General features: G+C 37.7%; 1 long non-coding RNA gene across 1 annotated transcript; it reads right to left on the reverse strand.

Moving 5' to 3' along the window:
• Window positions 1–19,832: 19,832 nt before the first annotated feature.
• On the reverse strand, window positions 19,833–20,486 carry LOC311430066. Its single transcript, XR_014688533.1, has 2 exons — window positions 20,399–20,486; window positions 19,833–20,277 (listed from the first exon to the last, which is right to left on the reverse strand). It is a non-coding gene; the product is annotated as an uncharacterized lncRNA (long non-coding RNA).
• Window positions 20,487–23,148: the final 2,662 nt, after the last annotated feature.

Consider the following 23,148-nt stretch of genomic DNA (forward strand, 5'->3'; position numbering starts at 1 on the left):
TATCTTATGGAATATCCCATTTGGCCAGTTTTGGTTAGCTGTCCTGGCTCTGTCCCTTCCCAGATTCTTCTGTGCCCCCAGCCTCCTTGCTTGCAGGGCAGTTTAAGAAGCTGAAAGTCATTGAGTATGTGTAAGCAGTGCTCTGAAACAACTAAAACATCAATGAGTTATCAGCAATATTTTTCTAAATCCAAAAAACAGCACATACATAGCGGCTGCAATACGAAGAAAATTAACTCTATTCCAACACTATGCAGAAAATTAATTCTATGTGGGCTGAAACCAGGACACCTTCAGAGAAATCTATTTATATTTCATATAGAGCAGTGCTTTTTGTTATTTCCAGTTATTATATACACTTCTTTTTAACTCATTTATTTATTTAGTATGAACATAAAAGAGTAATTCATGATCTTGGGGGCCTTAGGTCTCTTACTCCCTATTCAAATGAATGTACTGGGTCTGACTGGGATGGAGTTAACTTTCCCCACAGCATCCCTTACAGCATTGTGCTCTGAGTTGGTACCTAGAACAGCACTGATATCACACCTATACTTTGTCCAACTCCCCCCCAAAATCAGGGGGCTGGGGTTGGGCAAGAGGTCAGAAAGGAACATCACCAGGGACTCTGACCTAAACTGGCCAAAGGGATATCCCATACCACTCAATGTTACACTCAGCAAGAAAAGGTGGGGAAAGGGACTCTCGTTATGAAAATGTCTGTATTCTTGAATAACCACTGTACATATTCAGGCCCTGCTTCCCAGGATGTGACCAAATATTGCTTGCTGATGGGGCATAGAGAATAATTGTTTGTTTGTTTGTTTGTTTGTTTTTCCCTCTCAATTTTCTTCCACCTGGACTTTGTTTGATTGTTTCCTCTTTCATTTCCCTTTTTCACAGTTTTGGCTGGGACTAAGTTAAATTTCTTTGTAGATGCTCACAGAAATTGTTTTGGATTTTTGGTGAAAATAGAATGACCATTGGTTTTGCTTGTTGCAGAGCATCACCGTGCACTGTAGCAAAGATTTTTTTTTGTTTCTTATGCTGCCCTGCCAGCAAGGAGAATGGGTATGTACAAGAAGTTGGGAGGGGACACAGCCAGGATAGTTGACACTGTCCTGGGAGATATTCCATACCTTTGGATCTCATACTCAACGATAAGCTTGGGGTGAAGAAGGAGGAATGGAAGAAACATTCAGAATTATGTCTTTTGTCTTCCCAAGAAACCATTATTCATGATGAGTCCTGCTTTACTGGAAGTGGCTGAATACCTGCCTGCTGATGAGAAGTAGAAAACTAATTCATAGAAAACTTGTGTGTGCAGCTTTTGCTTTCCCCAGTAAACTGTCCTTATCTCAGTCCATGATTTCTCACACTTTTACCTCTGATTCTCTCCACCATCCCACCTGAGGAGAGTGAGTGAGTGGCTGTGTGGTACTTAGGTGCCTGCCACAACACCCTTTAATTAAATTATGCTTAGCTCAACCCATGAGCCTTTTACTTTCCCATCATAGTTTCTCCATTTGAAGAGGGGGAGTGAGAGAGTGGTTTTGGTGAGTATAGCATTAGGGTGAAACCACTACTGGTAAAAAATCCCTGATTGCCCCCAAAACCCAAACATATTTCATATCTTTGGTGCTAGACTGGCAGGCATGAACCTGCAATTAATGTTTTGTAATGTAATCAATGTTATGCCATTATGTAATTAGACTGAAATGAAAATAAATGCTCGGGTTTATGTGAAGTTTTACTTCACAGTTTTACTTCACGTAAATAGAGTGTTTTATGGCTACCAGTTAGTTTCACAACAGTTGTGAGCATATCTATTTGTAATGTCTTGAGCAGTATGAAGTGTTTATTCTATGGATTAAATTGAAATGTTTAGTGGATCAATGAATAATTTTCATTTGCTATTTTATCCCTTGCCCAACAAGCAAGCTGCAAAAACTTTATGAGTTGGAAGTTGGTATGTTTATAGGAGCCTGAGTCTCTGGGAAACAGCTCACTGCAGCTCTAGTTTAATCAGTTCATTCTCTGGCATTTACTTGCTGCTTTCTTGCCTGAAGGGCAAACACTGTCCTAATGAAGCACACAAGGACAAATGACTTTTCCAGGCTGTGATTAATTTTCACAAGCTGACTTAAATCACTGGTTAATTAATAGAAGATTTGTTGATTTACAAAAAAGCACAGTCATTATAAGCAGTATTATATCGACTTGTTTTTCATGAATTTAATAGAGTAACAAGTTTTATTTAGAAACTGACTTAATGTGTTGAGATTCCCATTGTAGAAAGAGCAATAGTGTACTAAAAAAAAAAAAAAAAAAAAAAAAGACTAAAGTATGTAGTGTTCACCTATTTACTTGGGTCTATTTAAAAGCAGAAATAGATATCAGTATAAACTCTAAGTCATCCCCCAAACAACCAGAATTAAGACTTTTTGCAATATTCATATCAATATTTTTCTTTACATATAAATGGTTAATAACAATGTATGACAGCATAGATGCACCAAAAATAACACATACTTCAACAAATGAATCAAACATTTCTCTCTACCATGGTGTATTTTCTAATAATGTTTTTATATCATTATGGTTAACAACTGGAAATGGCTAAACTGCAAATTTCAAAGAAAGCATATAACAACCTAGGTTAAAATATTTGTTTCTGTATGATATTCTGACACACACACACAAAAAATAAAAAAAAAAAATCATAATGTGTCTTCTATAAAATACATGCAAAAGTGCTTAAGAACCACCTAACTGATAATAAGGAATTGTGAAGCAAGTATGTAGGACCACTTTGTGGGGCTTTATTCTGAGCCTCCAATGGACAAATAGAGCTGACAGAATACATATATTTAAGTTCTGGTGACATTTGCCAATGACCCAGAGATTAGTTTTACTGATATTTTGTGATGAAGAGAAGGCAGCCACACAGAGGAACTAATTAGTGATACAGGCCAATTAGCACAGAAGGTGTAGATCCAATAGAATGACTGTTCATATCATGAATAAAAGGAGATTAGGAACTAGACAATGCCCTGAAAGGCAGTGCTTCTGTAAAGAACATGATCTCAAACTAAATAAGTAAACAAAAGATCTGCTTGATGGGGCACCCATTGTGATGTAGCAGAAGTAGCAAGAATCTCATCAGAATTTCAAGCCAAGCAAATTTAGATTAAAAGCAAAATACAAACTTTTAAGAGCTATGGGACAGTCAGTCTAGGAGATTGGATGATCTATCATTCAGTTTCTTTAACAGAAAAATAGATGCTTGTCTGGAAGATTTACTTTAATCAAACAGACTTATAAGAGAACTACATAGTGGCAATGTAGTATACAACACATCAGAAACAAGGAATTTGTGGTCTCTTTAGACCTGAAAGCTATGAATCTTGAAGCCCGTTAATGTTGCCTGAGAGGTGACACCAGACTTTTTGGCAGACTGCAGTCTTACTTGAATCAAATGAACATTGCTTATGATACAGATATGTTTTATGATAGCTTAGAATGCATTAGACTAATAGATTTGTCCATTCATTCATCATTTCTTTTCTGCATAATAATAAAAAAAAAAAAAGTCCAGCTGGTGTCAACAGAAGTTTTATAGTATATATGGCACTTTAAGTGGGATTTGTCTTTTGCTTCTTGTATATTCCCCTTCTGTTCATACAGAGTTGGGAAATTATACAAGATTTTTACCTACACAGCTGCTTAAGTTATTTTCTTTCTATATTTGTTTATTGCAGATAAACATGTATAATTCACTAATATTTGGTGTATTCATTTTATGCCACCCTTAAAAATGATGTACATATAAATTGACTGCCAAGTATTAATGAAAACCGATTATTTAGATTCAGTGTTTGCACATGGAAGTCTGGGATTATCTGTAACAAATTTGACTTTAGTTTTTGACTCTTTAGTCAAAGAAGATAATGATCACTTAGTGCCTTTATACCTGTGATTTTTCTCCACAATGACACTTTCCTACCAATGTCATCAGCAGGAGGCTAAAAATGCAGTTTAACACATACTCTGTGATAGTGCATTTGAACAGCCTTTGTTGAGAGGGACTATTACACTTCCACTGGGCACTATGTACATCTCCATTACATAATTAAGCATCAATTAAAATGCTATTAAAATAAAATGTTATCCTGTTGTCTTTTCAATGATGTTAACTTGGCATTTCATCTGCCTAATGTCATCAGTTAGCATACTAGACCCAGTCCCATTAAAGTTAATGTGCAACATGTTTTTACCGTTTACACCATACATTAGCATGTCATAACATATGTGAAACATGAAACCTGGTCATAATGATGATGACAAACTCACAAAGGAATATGCAAAATATAAAGAAAATATGTGAACTAACTCCTATCTGAAGATTGTGTTGGCTTTCAGTTATATGCATGATGATTTAAAACATCTTCAAAGAACAAGACACACAATGCTGAATGTGGAAAGAAGTTCTTAAAGTTTTTAGAAGTCTGTGCAGAGATATGACAACAGATAAATATATTTGCTGTCTAACTTTGTCCTAGAGACCTCAAGTACACCTCTAAAACACAATGCCCAACATTTTGTGACAGTCCTTCATGATAATTCATCATAAAGACTCTTTCATCACAATTGATAGCAAAAGCTGCAAATGGCTTCCATGTGCGTTTCAGAATGTGCAATACACATTCTAGCTAACGGTAAATGTCAGGGCAGCCTACATGCTTCCACTGAGTCATTTAGGTTGGACGAGACCTCCAAGATCACCTGGTCCAACCTCTGACCTAACACTAACCAGTCCTCCACTAAACTGTATCACTAAGCTCTATATCTAAACATCTTTTAAATATCTTCAGGGATGGTGACTCAATCACTTCCCTGGGCAGCCTGTTCTAATGCCTAACCCTTTCAGTAAAGATGTTTTTCTAATATCCAACCTAAACCTCCCCTGGTGGAGGCTCGCTACAGCCTCCTTTAAGGTACCTGTTGAGTGCGATAAGGTCACCCCCGAGCCTCCTTTTCTCCAGGCTGAACAATCCCAGCTCCCTCAGCTGTTTCTTATAAGACTTGTTCTCCAGATCCCTCACCAGCTTTGCTGACCTTCTCTAGACAAACTCCAGCACCTCGATGTCCTTTGCATAATCTCAAAATATTCTGTGTTAATAGTTTGATTCAAATATAGTTGAAATAATCATTTAAGAAACAAAACAAAACAAAACAAAAACAAAAACAAAAACAAAAACAAAACATGCATATATATATTTCATGATCAGTTACAACTAAGATACAGAACTGTAGTTAAAAGTATGGTGGTTTTACCCTGCTGTTCATCTAAACTCAACCACTCTCACTCTCCCTTCAGAGGAATGGGAGGAAAAAGTATGATGGAAAGAAAAAGGCTCATGGTTTGAGATAAGGATAATTTAAGGGAAATGAAAGAGGAAAGGAAAAACAAACAAACAAACAAAGCAAAGGCTATATGGAAGTAAAGAGAGAGAAAACCACAATTATACTCTAATTCCCATCAACAAGAAATGTTCGGACATGTCCTGGGAAGCAGAGCTTCAAAACACACAGTGGTTCTTTGGGATGACAGATATTTTCATAAAAAGAGTCCCTTTTCCCAACTTTTCTTGCTGAGTTTGATGTCATATGGAGTGGAATATCCTCTTGGAGGTTTAGGTCAGCTGTCCTGGTGATGTCCTCTCCCCACCTCTTGCCCATCCCCAGCCTCCTGACTTTGGGGTGTTTGGAGAGAGACTTGATGAGTTGATTTTAGAATAATAGAATCGTAGAATCATTAGGGTTGGTAAAGACCTTCAAGATCATCTGCTCCAACCATCACTGTACTACCAATGTCACTCACTAAACCATGTCCCTAAGTAGCATATACAACCTTTCTTTGAACACCCCCATGGACAGTGATGCCACCATATCACTGGGCAAACCTTTCTAATGCCCGACTACTCTTTCTGAGAAGAAATGTCTTCTAATATCCAACCTAAACCTCCCATGGTGCAACTTGAGGCCATACCCTCTAATCCTATCACTAGTTATCTGAGAGAAGAGGCTAACCCCCAGCACCCCATCACTTCCTTTTAGGTAGTTGTAGAGAGCAATAAGGTCTCCCCTGAGCATCCTCTTATCCAGACTAAACAACCTCAGTTCCCTCAGCCACTCCTCATAGAACTTGTGTTCCAGGCCCTTCACCAGCTTCATAGCCCTTCTCTGGACATGTTCCAGGGCATTGATGTACTTCTTGTACTGAGGGACTGAAAGATGAACACGATATTCTAGGTGTGGCCTTACCAGGGCAGAGTACAGGACAACAATCACCTCCCTGGTCCTGCTGGTTACACTATGCCTGATACAAACCAGGATGTCATTGTCCTTCTTGGCCACCTGGGCACACTGCCAGCTCATGTTCAGGTGAGCATCAACCAACACTCCCAGATCCTCTTCTTCTGTACAGCTTTCCAGCCACACTGTCCCAAGCCTGTAGAGCTGCATGGGGTTGTTTTGACCAAAGTGCAGGACCCAGAACTTAGCCACGTTGAACCTCATCCCATTGCCCACTGCCCATTGACGCAACCTGTCCATGTCCCTCTGCAGGGACTTCCCACCCTCTGGCAGATCAACACTTTCCCCCAACTTGGTGTCTACAACAGCTACAACAGCTATCATCAAAATATAGCTTTGTAGACTGAAGATTATCTTCTTCAAAAATTTGTATTTTTTCTATTGTATTAAAGTGGTCATCCATTTAGTGGATGTTTCAGCATACTCGTTAATGAAAAACCATGTGAAAAACATAATTCAGACAGCTAGATAATGCTTAAATTTGAAACAGTAATATCTAAACCTTATATACAGTAATAATATTTATCTAGTTGAGACCCTGTGGTGGTTTTACCCAGGTAGGCAACCAAGCTCCACCACTGCCACTCCCTCACTTCCTCTCCTCAGAAGGAAAGGGGAAGAAAATAGGATGCAAACGACTCAGGGGTTGAGATAAGGAATGGGACATTGCTCAACAATTATCATGACAGGCAAAACAAACTCAGTGAGGGAGATTCGTAAAATGTAATGCCTACTGCTAACAAGCTAGAGAAGTGAGAAACAAAGGAAAGAAACCAAAACCACCTTCCCACCATCCACCCTTTTCCACCTCCTCCCCCAGTCTACCCCATATCCATGGGCTGCAGGGGGACAGCCTGCTCCACCAGGGGCCTCTCCACAGGCTGCAGGGGAGCTCCTTTCCTTCCTTCCCCTCCCCTCCCCTCCCCTCCCCTCCCCTCTCCTCTCCTCTCCTCTCCGAATTTCTTGTGTCACAGTAAAAAAACCTTTTCTGATCAGGAGTTCAAGAAGAAAAAAAAAATCTAAGATACAATTGTCTGAAAACAGGACCATCATGAGTTATTTGCCATAGAGCATTATCTAAGCAAATCTGTCAATATTTTGTTAAACAAAATTAGGCAAGGTATTATTGACAGTAACCTTGGAAGTAAGGATTGATAAAAGAAAAGGTTGAAATCTTGACTCTGTCTTTTAAAGGTAAAGCTTTCAAGGAGGTTATTCCTGTTCAAAGGTTTTACTTGCAGGGATAAGACTTTTCTTTACTAAATTTAGAAACCAGGAATTCAATATGTACAATCAATTAATATATGGGTTAATTTAACTCCCAGTGAAGCAGATGCATAAGTTTGCCTTGTATTACTCTCTAGACAAAACCAATGGCAAAGAATAATATGATATGTAACTTTCACATAATGATGTTAGAAATATCCTACACTTAAGTCCTCAATAAGGTGTATTTTCACCTAAGAGGTAGGTTATTTTAGAATCTGAAATCCACATTATTGCTATAAATCATACAATCTTTATCTTCAGCATATAAGATGTTAGAGATTTTGAATATTTGTACTAAACAGAAACAGAACTTGAACAGAAATATACATATACTGTCATAACTGAAATAGCCACTGGAAAATTACAAAAGACATTGAGGTTTTGTTCTGATCTGGTAAAACTCTCCCACAATTACTTTCCAGGACGGTAACTCTTGATCACTAACACTCAATGTCTTTTAGATTTGTTAACATCATCAAGGATATGCACCTCAAGATTCATTATAGTTCAATCAATGACTCTGCGTTCTCTGAAAAATGTTATGATGCAATATGGATGGCTGATGGAACATTAATCTGCTTTTAAATTCTAACCTGCAATCTCTCAAGTAAATAAAATCATTCTAGACTTCACTGGGGGAGAAAAGGTGGATTTTAGGATATCAAACACCAAAAAGATTAATAAAATAAAATAAAATAAAAAAATAAAAAATAAATAAATAAAATAAAATAAAATAAAATAAAATAAAATAAAATAAAATAAAATAAAATAAAATAAAATAAAATAAAATAAAATAAAATAAAATAAAAAAGATTTAATGGAGAAAAAAATCTGAGAAACAACTATATAAGAGACATTTCCACCTGGCAAATCACAGTTAAAATGATCAGGAACTGCCTTCAACTTGCTGGCAAGAGGAAGAAAAAGAAGAGCTCCCAAATGCTCGGGTAATTATCATTATCTGTTTTAATACATAATCATCTGTAGTTTGTGCCAGGAACCATCCATCACCCAGCTGTGGCCAAGCACAGAAGTTATCACAGCCTAAAAGCTGTCTTACTATTGGCTGCGTGACAGCTGGTTGAAAGACAGGCTGCAAAAAAAAATTCAATCAAATAATGAAACCTGAGTTTAACTCACAAAGCTTTCCTAAACTGTTCTATAACTAGCCATTGTAAATCAATACATTTACATGCAGTAAAATGACATTTCATCATTTAATCTTAAGCTTACATGGCTTTTTTTTTTTTTTTTTTTTTTTTTTCCTTTGGGGGGGGGGGCATTGCGGGGATTGCTGCAGGGGTGGCCTTTGTGAGAAGAGACCAGGAATTGCCCCATGTTAGATAAAAGCCAGTTCCATCCATCTCCAAAAGGGACTCACTGCTGGCCAAAGCTGAGCAACACAGATTTCACCTCTGTAATATAATATATAAGAAACAGACAACGTGCTACATAAAAGCAGCTGGAAGAGAGGAGTAAGAAAATGTGAAACAGGTGCCTCAGCAAAAGTTCCTCTGCAGCTTGTGGAGAGGACCATAGTGGAGCAGGCTGTCTCCCTGCAGCCCATGGTGCACCATGTTGGAGAGGATCTCCAATCTGCTGTTCATAGAGGAGCCCACAGTAGAGCAGCTGTATCTGACCCAAAGGAGGCTGCAGCCCATGGAGGGCCCATGGAGGAGCAAGATCTGGGCAGAAGCTGCACTTTTAAGATTTTATTATTGAAGAAGATCCAACCTTCCTGTACTCCTTTACATTTCAGAACCACCTCCCAAAGTATTCTGTCAGCCAGGTCTCCAAATAGGTTAAAGTCTTAAACTAAGGCAGAAGAATCCCATGTGTTAGGTCTGTATACATAAGGGGAGTACAATGGAGCTGCTAAATATCCAAGCATCACTTCCTCCAAGCTCAAGATTGGTGTATCCCTATGAGTCAGAAGGCAAGGGAAGGCAGCACAAGACCTGTATGGATGAACAAGGCGGTCTTGGCAAAACTCAGAAGAAGAAAGTATACAGCATGTGGAAAAAGGGACAGGCCACTCAGGGGAATACAGAGACTTTGCTACAGTATGCAGGGATGTGATGAGGAAGACCAAGGCCCATTTGGAATAAAATCTGGAAAGGGATGTCAAGGACAACAAGATTGGCTCCTTCAAATATATCAGTAGCAAAAGGAAGACTAGGGAAAATGTGAAATGTGGGCCTGCTGTTGAATAGGTGGATGCATTGGTCATGAAGGATACAGAGAAGGCGGAATTATGGAATGCCTTCTATGCTTCAGTTTTCATTGCTAAGGCCACCTTTAGGAATCTCAGATTCTAGAGACAAAAGAGGAAGTCTAGGGAAAGGAAGACTTTCCCATGGATGAGGGGGATCAGGCTGGAGATCATTTAGGCAAACCTGACACCCACAAATCCATAGACCCCAATGGGATGCACCCATGAGTACCGAGGGAGCTGGCAGATGTTATTGCTAGGCCACTCTCCATCATCTTTGGAAGGTCACAGAGAATAGGAAAAGTGTCTGAGGATGGAAGAAAACCAGTGTCTCTCCAGACTTCAAAAAGGGCAAGAAGGAGGACCCTGGAAACTACAGGCCAGTCAGCCTCAACTCCATCCCTGGAAATACAATGGAACAGCTTGTCCTGGATGTCATCTCCAAGCCTGTGGAGGATAAGAAAGTGATCAGGAGTAGTCAGTATGGATTCACCAACGGAAAATCATGCTTAACCACTTTGATAGCCTTATACGATGGGCTGGCTGGCTGGGTAGATGAGGGGAGAGCAGTGGGATGTGGCCTACCGTGACTTCAGCAAGGCTGTCTCCCATAACTTCTTCATAGACAAACTCAGGAAGTGGGGGACAGTGGACAGTGAGGTGGACTGAGAATTGGCTGAATGTCATCTGCCTCATTAGCCTTCCACCTGATTCTTACCCATAAACACTCAACTCTGCCATTGCCATTGTTTCAGCTCTAGACACTCAAAATACTCCCTAACATACTGGGCTACCTCACCACATTTCTTTCCTAGCCCATCCCTTCTGAAGAGCTTGTAGCCATCCACTATAGCACCCCAGTTGCGTAAGCCATCCCACCATGTTTCTGTGATGGCAACTATCAGCAGTTATCCCACTGCACAGTGGCTTTCTAGCTTCTCCTGTTTGTTGCCCATGCCACGTGCATTTGTGTAGATGCACTTCAGCTGGGTAGCAATCCTGTCACCTTTTTAAGGGGAGAAGCCTTAATTCTCAGATCATTCTCAGGCACTTCTGTAATTTCTAGTCCATCAACATCCCCTGTGCCTTTGGTGCCACATGGCTCTCCATCTCCTATCTCTACTGAGATAGCAAAATGAGGAAGTTTGTTAGCACACCATCCCACAAGCACTGGCGTACTGCCCCCAGGCTTATCTCTAGAAAACCTGGTTTTACCCCTTGCCCCCTTCAAATCTAGTTTAAAGCCCTTTCAATGAGCCCTGCTAACTCCTGAGCAAAGATATTTTCTCCCTTAGAGACAGGTAAACCCCAACCATTGCCATCAGACCTGGTGTCTTGTAAAATGACCCACAATGACATTTCATACTCATTTCTCATGGATGAGGGTGGATAGAGATGATATAATGGATGATACAAAATTATAAAATTAACACTTTGAAGCTATTTTATTGTCTTAGCAATACTGATAAATCACTTATCTGTCTTTGTAAATAGAATGTTGCAGTTATGCCATCACACTGATCATTTCTACTTTTCTTCTAGTATCACTTTGAGAATTTTGTTCAATTTTGACCACCTCCTCTCAGCAAAGTGTCGTTGAACTATCATTTCATTTAAAAGAAATTCAGTAACCCGAATCCTTTTCTAGTTTGGAACGACTTTGTTTGCATTTTTATTTTTCTACTAATAAATGTTTTACCCTGATTTGCACTGAGCAGATGCTATTACTTAGTGATTGTATTGGGGTTATTTAACAAGGTTTTGGTAGTTTGGAGCTGCAGGGGTGGCCTCTGTGAGATGAGCCCAGAACATGCTCCAAAGGAACCCACCACTGGCCAGAGCTGAGCCAATAAGCAATGTTTTTCGTGCCTCTGCAAGAGCATATATAGAAAAAAAAAGAAAAAAAAAAAGAAAAAAGTTTTACCATAGCAGCTGGGACAGTGAAGAGTGAGAACCAGCCCTGCAGACACCAAGGTCAGTGCAGAAGGAGGGCAGGAGGTGCACCAGATAACAAATCAGAAGTTCCCCTGAGGCCTGTGAAGAGGCCCCTGGTGGAGCAGGCCCATGGGTCCTACATGGAGCAGATCTCCACGCTGCAGCCTGTGGAGGAGCCCCTGGTGGAGCAGGTGGATGTGGCCTGGAGAAGGCTGCGGCCCATGCAGAGCCCCCAGAGGAGCAGGCCCTGGGCCAGAGCTGCAGCCTGTGGAGAAGAGCCCACACAGGAGCAGGGGGTCTGAGGGGAGCTGTCACCCATTGGGGACCCATGCTGGAGCAGTCCATTCCTGAAGGATGGACCTTGTGGTACAGACCCAATTGCAGCATAAAAATACACTAATTAAAAATGCAGAGGTTATAAAAATCATTTAAACAAACAAACAAAAACACTATCACTCTTTTTTTTTTTGGTATTGTTATTTTATTTTTTTTTTTTTTTTAAATGTAAAGCAAGGATAAAGTAATTTTTGAAGAAAGTAAAATTACAATAATATGAAAATTATGCATATATATAAACTTAAAGATTATATAAGCTATCTATCTACTGCAATTAAGCATTATATATAATATTTTGAACAGATTAATGAAGAGTATGTTACTGATATTTTTGTGTAATAGATTAAAGAGGAATTGCAACATACAAGTTATAATGCATGATGATAATAACTGTTTCCAACTGTATGGATGATTGTGGTTATATTGTAATTAATTATAATAATCATGAGTACGATTAAATTATTAATGTTAATAGTTTATGGATAATTAGGATAATTTCATTCCATGAGTTAGTTTTGTGTATATTTGCAATTGCAGACAGAAACAAAGTCCTTTACATGTTCAAGGATTTCACCTTGAATCTTAATTACATGTCAGTGGTGTATTTTAAATCATTTGAATCAAGATGGAATTGGAGTGCTTCACTAAATAATTTGTAAGACCCTTTGATTCTCCTGTGAAGTTTTATGACAGTACTGCATATGATATGGCTGACGATAGAATATAAGTACATCATATTTGAAGAAGCTCTCAGCTTTGAACTTCCTAATCAATTAAAAATAGAATTTAATGATATTTTAATAGATTCATTTTCCTATTATCACAACAACAATAAAAACACTTTAAAGTGAAATATATATTTTTAATAACAGAACTTAAAATTAAGTATTCAAATACAATTCAGTTTTAACAGCTCTTCTTATAAATATAGATAGATAACATATATGTGAAGTAATACTAATCAAATTTGAAAAGTGTGCGGAATATACTAAACAACCCAACACATCATTTACCATCCAAAACCAAGACTCATCCTCACTTTCAACATCATTTTTCAATAATGGGATATCATAAGTGATAAATAACACTGATAGTAAAGTTTTTTAAATCATGCATGCTTAGTGTTCTAGTATATATTTCTGAAATACCCTTCAATATGCTGGTGGTTTGTTCATTGCATAGTTTAGTTGCATTCCATGTAAAAAAAAAAAAAAAAAAAATACATTTATCAATACGGAAGATGTGTTGGTCTTTAAAGTGTTCCTTCTGAATTCCAAATTTGATATGAGTCATATGGCATCATCAAGTACTTCCCCTCTTCTATCAGTTTTTGGGCATGTTCTCTCTTTGTAATGATTTTCAGGAGTAAACATCAGGAAAAATGACTATGTGTGTAGGATAGTGAATGCAAGCCTTCAGGCTTCTTTTTGTTGTTTTCCTTTCCCCTCTTTCTCTGCATATGTACAGTATAACTCAGAATCAGTCAGTTTTTGCATTTCACTGAATCCTATGCTTAGGAGAAAAGCACATATTCAGAAAATAATATTGACATAATAATTTTCGAACAAAATATTACAAAAGAAAGCTGAATTCAGTTCATCTGAGCTGAAGAGCTTTTCATCTCTAATTTGCCGGTATTAATCCAAACAAGCTCAGCAATGCCTCATAGTCAATGCTGTCTGATGAATGTTTTGGTGCCCTATGAGAAATGAATGAATGGTCAATTTTAGTTGCTGCTAGGTAGGATTTCCTATTGCAGAAATATATACTAAATCATTGGCAGCCTTTGATGTAAAGAAGAGAAGCACTAGACACTAGAAAAGGTAATTGTTTGTGGCCCTCAATAACACTTCCAGGCTGAGTTTGCATCACCCTTGCAATTTTTTGCAAGGGTGTTGTTGGATACAGATAAAACACTTGCTGTGAGGACTTTTATGAATATTAATTATATCTTCCTTTTAAAGTGATATCAAAATAGACACATGGTTAATTTTATTGGATAACTAATACACAGTTCTATATAGTTTATATATTAGAAGTTTATATATATATACTATATAGCACTTCATATGTATATATAAATTTATAGATATGTAATTAAAGTAGGCCTCACAGAGGTGCAAACAGATGGTTGCAAAGAACGTGCTTGCAAAATAAGGGAAATAATAATAAGGGAAATAAAAAATAAGGGAATAATTCTTTAAAGAAAATTAAAGAAGCTAAGAAACAAAATAAAAAAAATGAGAAACGTTTGCAAGTAGTTTTAAAAACAAAACAAGCAAACAAACATATGAAATGAACAAAAAAAAATAAATTTGTATTAGCTTCCAGATGCCTATTATGCCACTCTCCCACTCCTCAACAGGACAGAGGGAGAATATATAAAGAAACTCCTTGTAGGCTGAGATAAGGAAGGGGAGACTGCTCAGCAATTACAAACATTGTACAAATGTGGTTTGGGGAAGATAAGTTTACTTTTCTGCTATTAGTAACAGTGAAGAGTGGTGGGAACTAAAAGTAAACTAGAAACTCTTTCTTTCCAAATTAAAAACAACCCTCTTCAATCTCTTTCCCACCCCCACAAACAGTACAGAGGAATGGCATTGTGGCCAGTCCATAATGTTTTGTCTCTGTCCCTCCGTCATACTCACACACCTCCCCTGCTCCAGCATGGGAACTATCCCATTGGATGCACTTATTTCCAAACTGATCCACCATGGGTTCCTCCACAGGCTTCAGCTCTGTACCCAGGCGGACAGCCTGCTCCACCACAGGCCGCAGGGAAACTTCTGCTCCAGAGCCTGGAGCACATCCTCCCTTCCTTTCTGCACTGACCTTGGTGTCTGCAAAGTTGTTTCTCTCATACTTCCTTACTCCACTCTTCCATCTGCTTTCATGCAGAATTTTGTCCCTTTCTTAAATATTTTACTACCGATGTGAAATCTGCGTTGCTCAGCTTTGGCCATTGGTGAGTCCCTTTTGGAGCCAGCTGGAACTGTTTCTTATCTAACATGGGGCAGCTTCTGGACTCTTCTCACAGAGTGCACCCCTGCACCCCTCTATGTAAACCCAATCGAACAATGTCTAATTCAGTGTTTGAGAAATGCTTAAGACTTTAAGAGATACAACACCAAGATGTGAAAAAAAATTCCTCAGGTGATTCATACAAGTATTATTCATACTATTTCTGAATTTGGTCAAGTTCTCTGAATAATTCAGGTGGTGCAAAAATGAATTAATAACTCAGTGACACATTATCGCCAACCCACTGGTCATTATACATGTTGAGGATATCCCAGACCCATCTTCAGCATCCCAGAAAGATTTTAACCTTAAAACTGTAATCTTCATTACTAAGCTTTCAGCCATTAGTGTGACCACAGATAGGAAAGTTGAAGCTCCACTTGTAACTCTGCTCCACTTTGTAACACAACAATAAGGTTAAGATATATTTAGAAGTTCTGCTGAAAGATCAGTTTTTACCTTCTGGTTAGAACATTCACTTAGGAGTTAAAGGATAATGAGCTCTAGGCTTTAATTAATAATCAAATATTGAAATACAAAATAGAAGAAAAGCAGAAAAAAATGCTCTAAAGACAAAAAATGTTTTCACCAAAAATACAGTGTTATGATGTTAAAGTAGGTCTTACTTCACTCTTAGCACTCTTTCAAGTGCAAATTCAAAATATATTTTCTGCTCTTTTATTCTTAGAATTAATACTTAATTCTTACCCCTTCATTTCTATTGTTTTATTTTCTTTTTTACAGTCTCCAGCTGGAAGGCAAATACTTTGATTCAATTCAAACAATAAAATTTAATCTTTTATATAAATACATCTATATATAAACAAACTAATTCTCTGTATACAGAAAGAAGCTTTTCTCATCAAAACAAAAAATATGGAAATGGTTGATTTTGTTCAGATTACACCAACTCTTATGTAATTTTTTTCAAGTGCAGCATTCAAAATAGAAATTAAGTTATTTTCCCTGACCTAATTATGACAAAATATTATTGTAGATAAGTTTTCATCTTCTTTAAGCTTTTCTTATTTCTATTTCCAATGATTAGTAGGAATCTGAATTCAATTCCTAATTTGGTCAAGTTTATATGGCCCTCGAAATGACCTGAAGAATTTATGTCAGAGAATTGGTACAAAGACTCATTGCAGGTCTAGTTATGTATTCTTATGTAGTAGTAACTTGCAGCATCAGTTGGGCTGTTGCACAAGATTTTACTGCATTTCCAAGTAGCTTAGTAAGATTTCTTTTTCTCCTGCTGTACCCATTGATACATAAATATATAGTAAAACAAAATTCAATTCCTTATCTAGTATAACACAGCTTCATTATAGACAACAGGGTATGGTGATTTGCAAAAAACTGGTCTTCTAGCAGTTTTTTCTTCATGCTACTCATGCAATAATGCAAATTTCATACAGATGTGCAAATGTTCCTGTTTAGAGGAAGAGTAATTAACAACTCCCTAGTTAGCCATTCTAAAACACCAAGAATGTTACCAGTACCATTTTATCTCATTTAGGACTAGCCTGAATCCCTGTATTGCACTGCGTTGTGCTAATGAACTACATTCATATTATGCTACTTTAGGATTAAAGGAAGTCTCTGGTTAAATATTTTGTTTCATCTGCTACAATATATTAAAGGGTAGAAGTAGGTGGAATTTCTTTTTCCAGACTTTAATGTCTAGGACTTAATTAAGTTGCCATCCTGACAAGGTCCTCAGATTGGATGTAGCACCTGAAAGAGATGTTTTGAGGGCTGACATCTGAAAGTTACATGTAGCACCTTCTGGCTTCACAGATGCCAATAGGCACCTGTTTAGGCACTTCTATCAAGTTACTAGGAGCAGATGTATATATATATGATCGAGTTGCCCTTAAGTTGGGTGAAAAAGGCATCACTCAACTGATTTGTTTTGTACAGCCATATTAGGACAAGACAAATGACATCCTGCATGCACCCGTTTCTTTTCACTTGCTCTAGAAGAAAACTGTATGACTAGCTCAGCCCAGACTGTATATTACATAGTCAGAAGTTAAGTGAAAGGAATATCACCCAGCACTATTTTGTGGTGTAGCTAGATTTTCTGAAAGATCTGTTGTTCATAAACCAGCCTGCATAGCTTGACACTAAAAGCTTTTCCCTATTTTGGAGAGAAATGAAATGGTAGATGCTTAATAGAACATGGCATCATACTTTCTATTCCAAAACATCTAGTTGAAAAAGAGAATTGGGTTGATCTTCTGAAGAACTCACACTAGCTTTTACATGCTAAATGTTACAGATCTTTTTTATTTATTTTTAATATATATTAAGCAATAGGAAATATGCAATGTCAATGCATTTTAAAAATCAGTTGCCAGGTGTATCAACATAAAATTGCCTTCCTATAACAAGCTCTCCATGAATAGAGAGCCTTTTTTTTTTTTTTTTTTTCCTTGCTTTAATCTGAGTCTGTTAGCAAATAGGCAATCTCCAAATCTCCAGTAGTAGTTCAAGAAAAGACTACAACAAATACATGAAACAAATATCTTGGCTATGCCCAAGCCTCGTCAGCCACTGCTCATAAGAGAGCACATTTACCAAGGAATATCAGGATGTAGCATAAGCTCTCACAGTTTAAGGTATCTTTATATTGTCTTTGCAGCAACACTAGCAAAAATTGTCAAGCCATACATATTCACACTTCAGGCCTAAGTTCCCTGCATTTCCCACCAGTCATATTTACATTTAAAAACAGATCTCAACTTAAGGCTTCACAGTGGTACATGGAATGTCACAATGGTAACATGGAATGACTAACCTGGAGAACTGAAAAACAGAGGCAAAAGTGTGAGAATTAATTTTCCAGTTCAGAAGCTGAAAGAAAAAGTAACAAAGAATATGGAAGAAGAGGAAAAAATGGACAGATAGATAGAAAGACGGACAGACTAAAACAAACAAACAAAAACAAAAAACACAGCATTTTATTTTAAACCAAGTTTTTTGTTTGTTTATTTTAAATCTTATTGAAACAATCATCCTAGTCAGTACCATAATGGAATTGGTGAAATATTTATATTTTAATTATTTAATAAATTAAGGCAATTAAGGAATAAACCCAATTCATTCAGCTGATATATCCTTCTGTTGCCCAGCATTTAAAACATTTCACTGTAATGTATAAGACCACAGGATGACGTGTTAGTCTCAGTAACACTTTGTTTTACATAATTTATATCATTGTTCAATGATCCTTGATGAATGACTTTAAACTAGTGTCCCTGACAAATACCAGAAAAACAAGAAATCCAAGTTTGATCAGTAGCAAAAGATTTTGAACATTTCCCCCCCCCATTTTTTTTCAATAAAAATTGTATTTTGTGTTGTTTGTTTCATTTGTTTCTTTGTTTTTCCTTAGTCCTCCCTGTTATATCTATTTTTGGCACTTAAATTATTTTTTAAGCCGGAGACAGATCATAGGAATAATTTTTTTTTTTTTATACTTCACAGATTTCTAGAATTTCCATATTCTATTCTATAAACTAATAAGTATTTAAACATTTCAATGCAACAGATTGCCCCTCATGGATAACTTTTAAACAGTCTTTAAAGCAGTCTTTAAGGAAAAAGGAAAGAATAAGGAAGAGAAAGACATTTTATTTCCCTTTCAGTCTCCCTAAATTCTTCTTCCACTCACTTGGGATACTCATGGATTTTTTTGTTTGTTTTTTTTTGTTTGTTTGTTTTGTTTTTTTTTTTTTAGATCCATGCATTCTTTTTTGAGGTTTTCCTCCAAGATTCTGGCAACATAATAAAATTGGTAGTTTAATCTTTTTCCACATCGGTTGTTCTGTCTTTGGTAACAATGGCAGCTTTTTCTAATCTTGTCATATTGAAATTCTTGTAGCCTATTTCACAAGATAAAGCATCAGTTTTTTTTTTTTTAAAAAAAAGGCAAATTAATTGTTGTAGTTGCTGCAGCTTTTAATGTATTTATTATAAAATTACTGTCAGGAAAATATCAAAAATATCATTATCAAGAACATCAGAAAGAGAATTTTGCACAGATGCAGTTCTGCTATGCATAGTAAAAAAAAAAAGAGTTTCTGTCAGAAACGCAGAGAATTGTTTATAAGTGTAAATTCAAAAAGAGTGGAGAGAAGGAGAAGGAAAAGGAAAGGAGAGGGGAGGAGAGGAAAAAAAAAAAAAAGAGAAAAACTTTTTTAGTTTTGCACATCCCTTGATTCTATTCCTTTCAAAGTGATAAACTTTTTCTTGTGCTCATAAGAATCTATATTCAAAAGATAAAAAATAAATAAATAAACTTTTAGAACTGAATACCAGTTTTAAAGCAAATAATAATAATAATAATAGTAATAACAAAAATCAGTGTTTCTTCATCAGTGAAAATCCTGTAAAATTTGTGTTCTCTTAGAAACATTTTGAAGAACACAAAAAGAGCTTTCCATAGCATTGTTATGGAAAGACTACTGCTCCTTGTCAACAGGGCTTATATACGTAGCGTCTTGACCCTGGACTGGTCAAGAATAAACCATTAAAAAAATATTAAAAAATAAAAAATGGAGACTTTTTAATCTTACTGCTTTTAGCTCTAGATAGTTTTAACAGGTATTAACTGACAACTTTTAACTTCTGCTTAACTTTTTCTTGGACAATCAGAAGAAAAAACAAACAAAAAAAAAAACTTGCAAAAAGGAGCACAATCTATCCGCATCACCGTTTGAACACTAATAGAATATATTGATCTTAAGATGTGTTAAAAGTCTTATTTCTTGTTATCATGCTTTTAAATTCTAAGACCTCTTCAAAACTCAGGCTCAATTTCTCTGACAAAGTGCTCCCAAATAAATGAAAGGGACTCTTCAAAGTGCCTAGATGACCATTTCCAGTGGAAGTAGTAATAAGCAATAATAATAAGTATGTTGCCTCTATGTGTTCTCTACAGTTGGGACTCAGGACTCAAACTGTGTGGTCTCTGAGAAGATCCTGTTTCTCTCTCTCTCTCTCATCCTCTCTGATGCTGCAGAATTCACTCACTTCCTCCCATCGCTCCTCCACTTGGTGACACAGCTCTTCAACATCACATCTGCTGCATGAAAGGACACCATCTTTTTCAACATCTAGAAGAGAGACCACAGACACTCCCTATGACATCTGTCTGCGTTAAAAGTTCTGCATTAGCAGGGTTAGCCACTCCAAAATCTGCAGAGGAATATGCCCTGAGGCACATCACCACCATACCTGAGAAATGATTATGCTGGTTGCAAACCAGGATCCTGTTACATTAACTGCTGCATGACCTACTACATCTATTAACTGTACTCTGTTCACTCTAGAAGCTGTGCTCTAGGCCCGGCTTTTATATAAGCCTCTCCATAGCACCAGCTATGTGGGTGCTTGACTGCCCTAATTTGTTGCAGCTGGAACAAATAGTGCAGACATCCTTGGGTCAAGGACATGACTGAGCTTGTTAGAGGCTACTAGAGCTTCTTAGGGTCCACATTTCTGTGCCTCTCATTGTCTTATCCTGGCAGTAGTAGTAGATGGCAGTAATAGGTGCTATCAAGTTTCTCATACAGTTCACAGGGTCTTCCAATGTTCCTGGACCTTGTCCTGAGAAGATCCAAAAGCTCCTAAACCAAAACCCAGAGACTGCTGTACAAACTGTTGTGTCTGTTTGCTTTCATTACCTGTGTTTTCAGTCAAGCCTCTGATTTAAAAAGTTGACAGACACAGATGTGGAGAAGAGGGATACATGCATTCTGGTCTTAATTTTCTTACTCTTCCCCCATTCACAGGCAATTTACTTCACCTTCATATAGTTTTATTTTCTTCTTTGTGTTCTGCATTTCCAGTTTGGTTTGCTTCAGTGATTTTGAGCTTACTGGTGCAAGGACATTCTCTTTGATAATGCCTGGGAAAAATGTCCTTTCTTAGATAATTCCCTCATAATTTATTTTTCTTAATTTTTACTTATCTATTTTGTCTTCCACACTTAACCAAATGACTTGTATCAGTCTATTCTATTCTTCCTTGTGCTCCTTTTTCTCCTATCGACATGTGGTGGTTTTACTTGGGTAGGCAATTGAGCTCCACCAAAATCGCTCTCTCACTCCCCCTCATCTAAAGGAAAGGAGGAGAAAAAAAGTGAAGGGCTCAAGGTTTGAGATAAGGACTGGGAGATTGCTCAACAATTATCATGGCAGGCAAAACAGACTCAGACTAGAGAGATTTATTTAGGCATTTATTGCCTATTACTAACAAGCTAGTGAAGTGAGCAACAAATGAAAGAAACCAAAAATGCCTTCCCTCCATCCATCCTCTTCCACCTCATCCCCCCAAGCGGCGCAGGGGAATAGGGGTTGCAGTCAGTCTATAGTGTTTCTCCTCCACTGCTCCTTCACGGTCACTCTATTCCCTTGCTCCAATGTGGCATCCATCCCACGGGATGCCGTCCTTCCTGAACTGATCCTGCATGGGCTGCCAACAGGCTCTTCAAGAACTGCTCCAACATGGGTCCATATCTCAGGGTCCATCCGTCTGAAGCAACCTGCTCCAACATGGGTCCCTCATGGGCAGCAGCTCCTCCAGACCCCCTGCCCCTGCGTGGGCTCCTCTCCACGGGCTGCAGCTCTGGCCTGGGGCCTGTTTTTGTGGGGGCTCTGCATGGGCCGCAGCCTTCTCCAGGCCACATCCACCTGCTCCACCAGAGGCTCCTCCATGGGCTGCAGCATGGAAATCTGCTCCATGTGGAGCCTGCTCCACCAGGGGACCACAGGCCTCAGGGGAACTTCTGCTTTGTTACCTAGAGCACTTCCTGCCCTCCTACTGTATTGACCTTGGTGTCTGCAAAGCTATTGCTCACTGTTCTCTTCCAGCTGCTGTTGTGCAGCAGGTTTTTTCCCTTTCTTAAATATGCTGTCACAGAGGTGTAAATAACATTGCTTATTGGCTTAGCTCTGGCCAGTGGCAGTCTCCTTATCTAACATGGGGCAGCTCCTGGATTCTTCTCACAGAAGCCACCCCTGTAGCCCCCTGCTACCAAAACCTTACCACGTAAACCCACTACATGACATTAATATAGAAAACATGCCAGCTGAGCAGAATGATAAGTTTTATTTATTTTCACCTTTCATAAGATAGGTATACCACTGTTCATGAGTAACTCCCACTAATTTTTGCTGTATAATAATAAATGAACAGGACATGACTCTTCATCATTTTAATGGCTGTCATGTCATAGCTGAAAGGTTTGTTTTTATTTTTAAGATGTCAAAGTCTAAGGATACAAAAGAATGCACACTTATAAATTCCTATGTATTCAAACTTTGGTCACTGATGTCCAAAGCTCCCATCATGAAAACACCAATTAACTGAGGCTGAATCTTGGAGAAGGTTTTTTTTTTTTTTTTTAAATATATATATATATTGCATTGTTAGTAATGGCTTTACTGACCATGTCAATCAGTGTTTCATTTCAGCATTTATGGAGTTTGTTGGACCAACACCTATCTCATTCCTAACCCCCTCAGGATGTGCAGGCGTAGCATACTTCTATGTTATCTGAATGTCCTAGGTAGTAAGTCCTATGTTGTTTGAAATATATAATAAAAATAAGTTCCGTATCAGTGTCACCATACTTTTTTTTTTTTTTTAATTAATTAAATTGTTAGAAAATTGTTAGAATTCCCATTTATCATTTTTCAGCTTTGTTTTCAAAACAGTCTTCAGCTTGAATATGTTATTTTTAAAAAGTCAATCTAAGGTTTGAATACTATGATGTATGATTACTTTGGAAACCATTGCACTTCCCAGATATAACTGGACAGAAAGTCGAAAAAAAAGTGAATATGAGTGACTTGGTTTGTGATCCAAAAGTATAGGCATAGGTTCTCATTAGGACTTCAAATTTCATTTTGTGTATTCATATTCTGTGGCCACTGGACCACAGAGAGGTAAAGTGTCAGGAACCTCTATTCTGGTTTGCTAGA

The sequence above is a fragment of the Aythya ferina genome, assembly GCF_964211825.1.
Source record: "Aythya ferina genome assembly, chromosome: 1".
Lineage (NCBI taxonomy): Eukaryota > Metazoa > Chordata > Aves > Anseriformes > Anatidae > Aythya > Aythya ferina.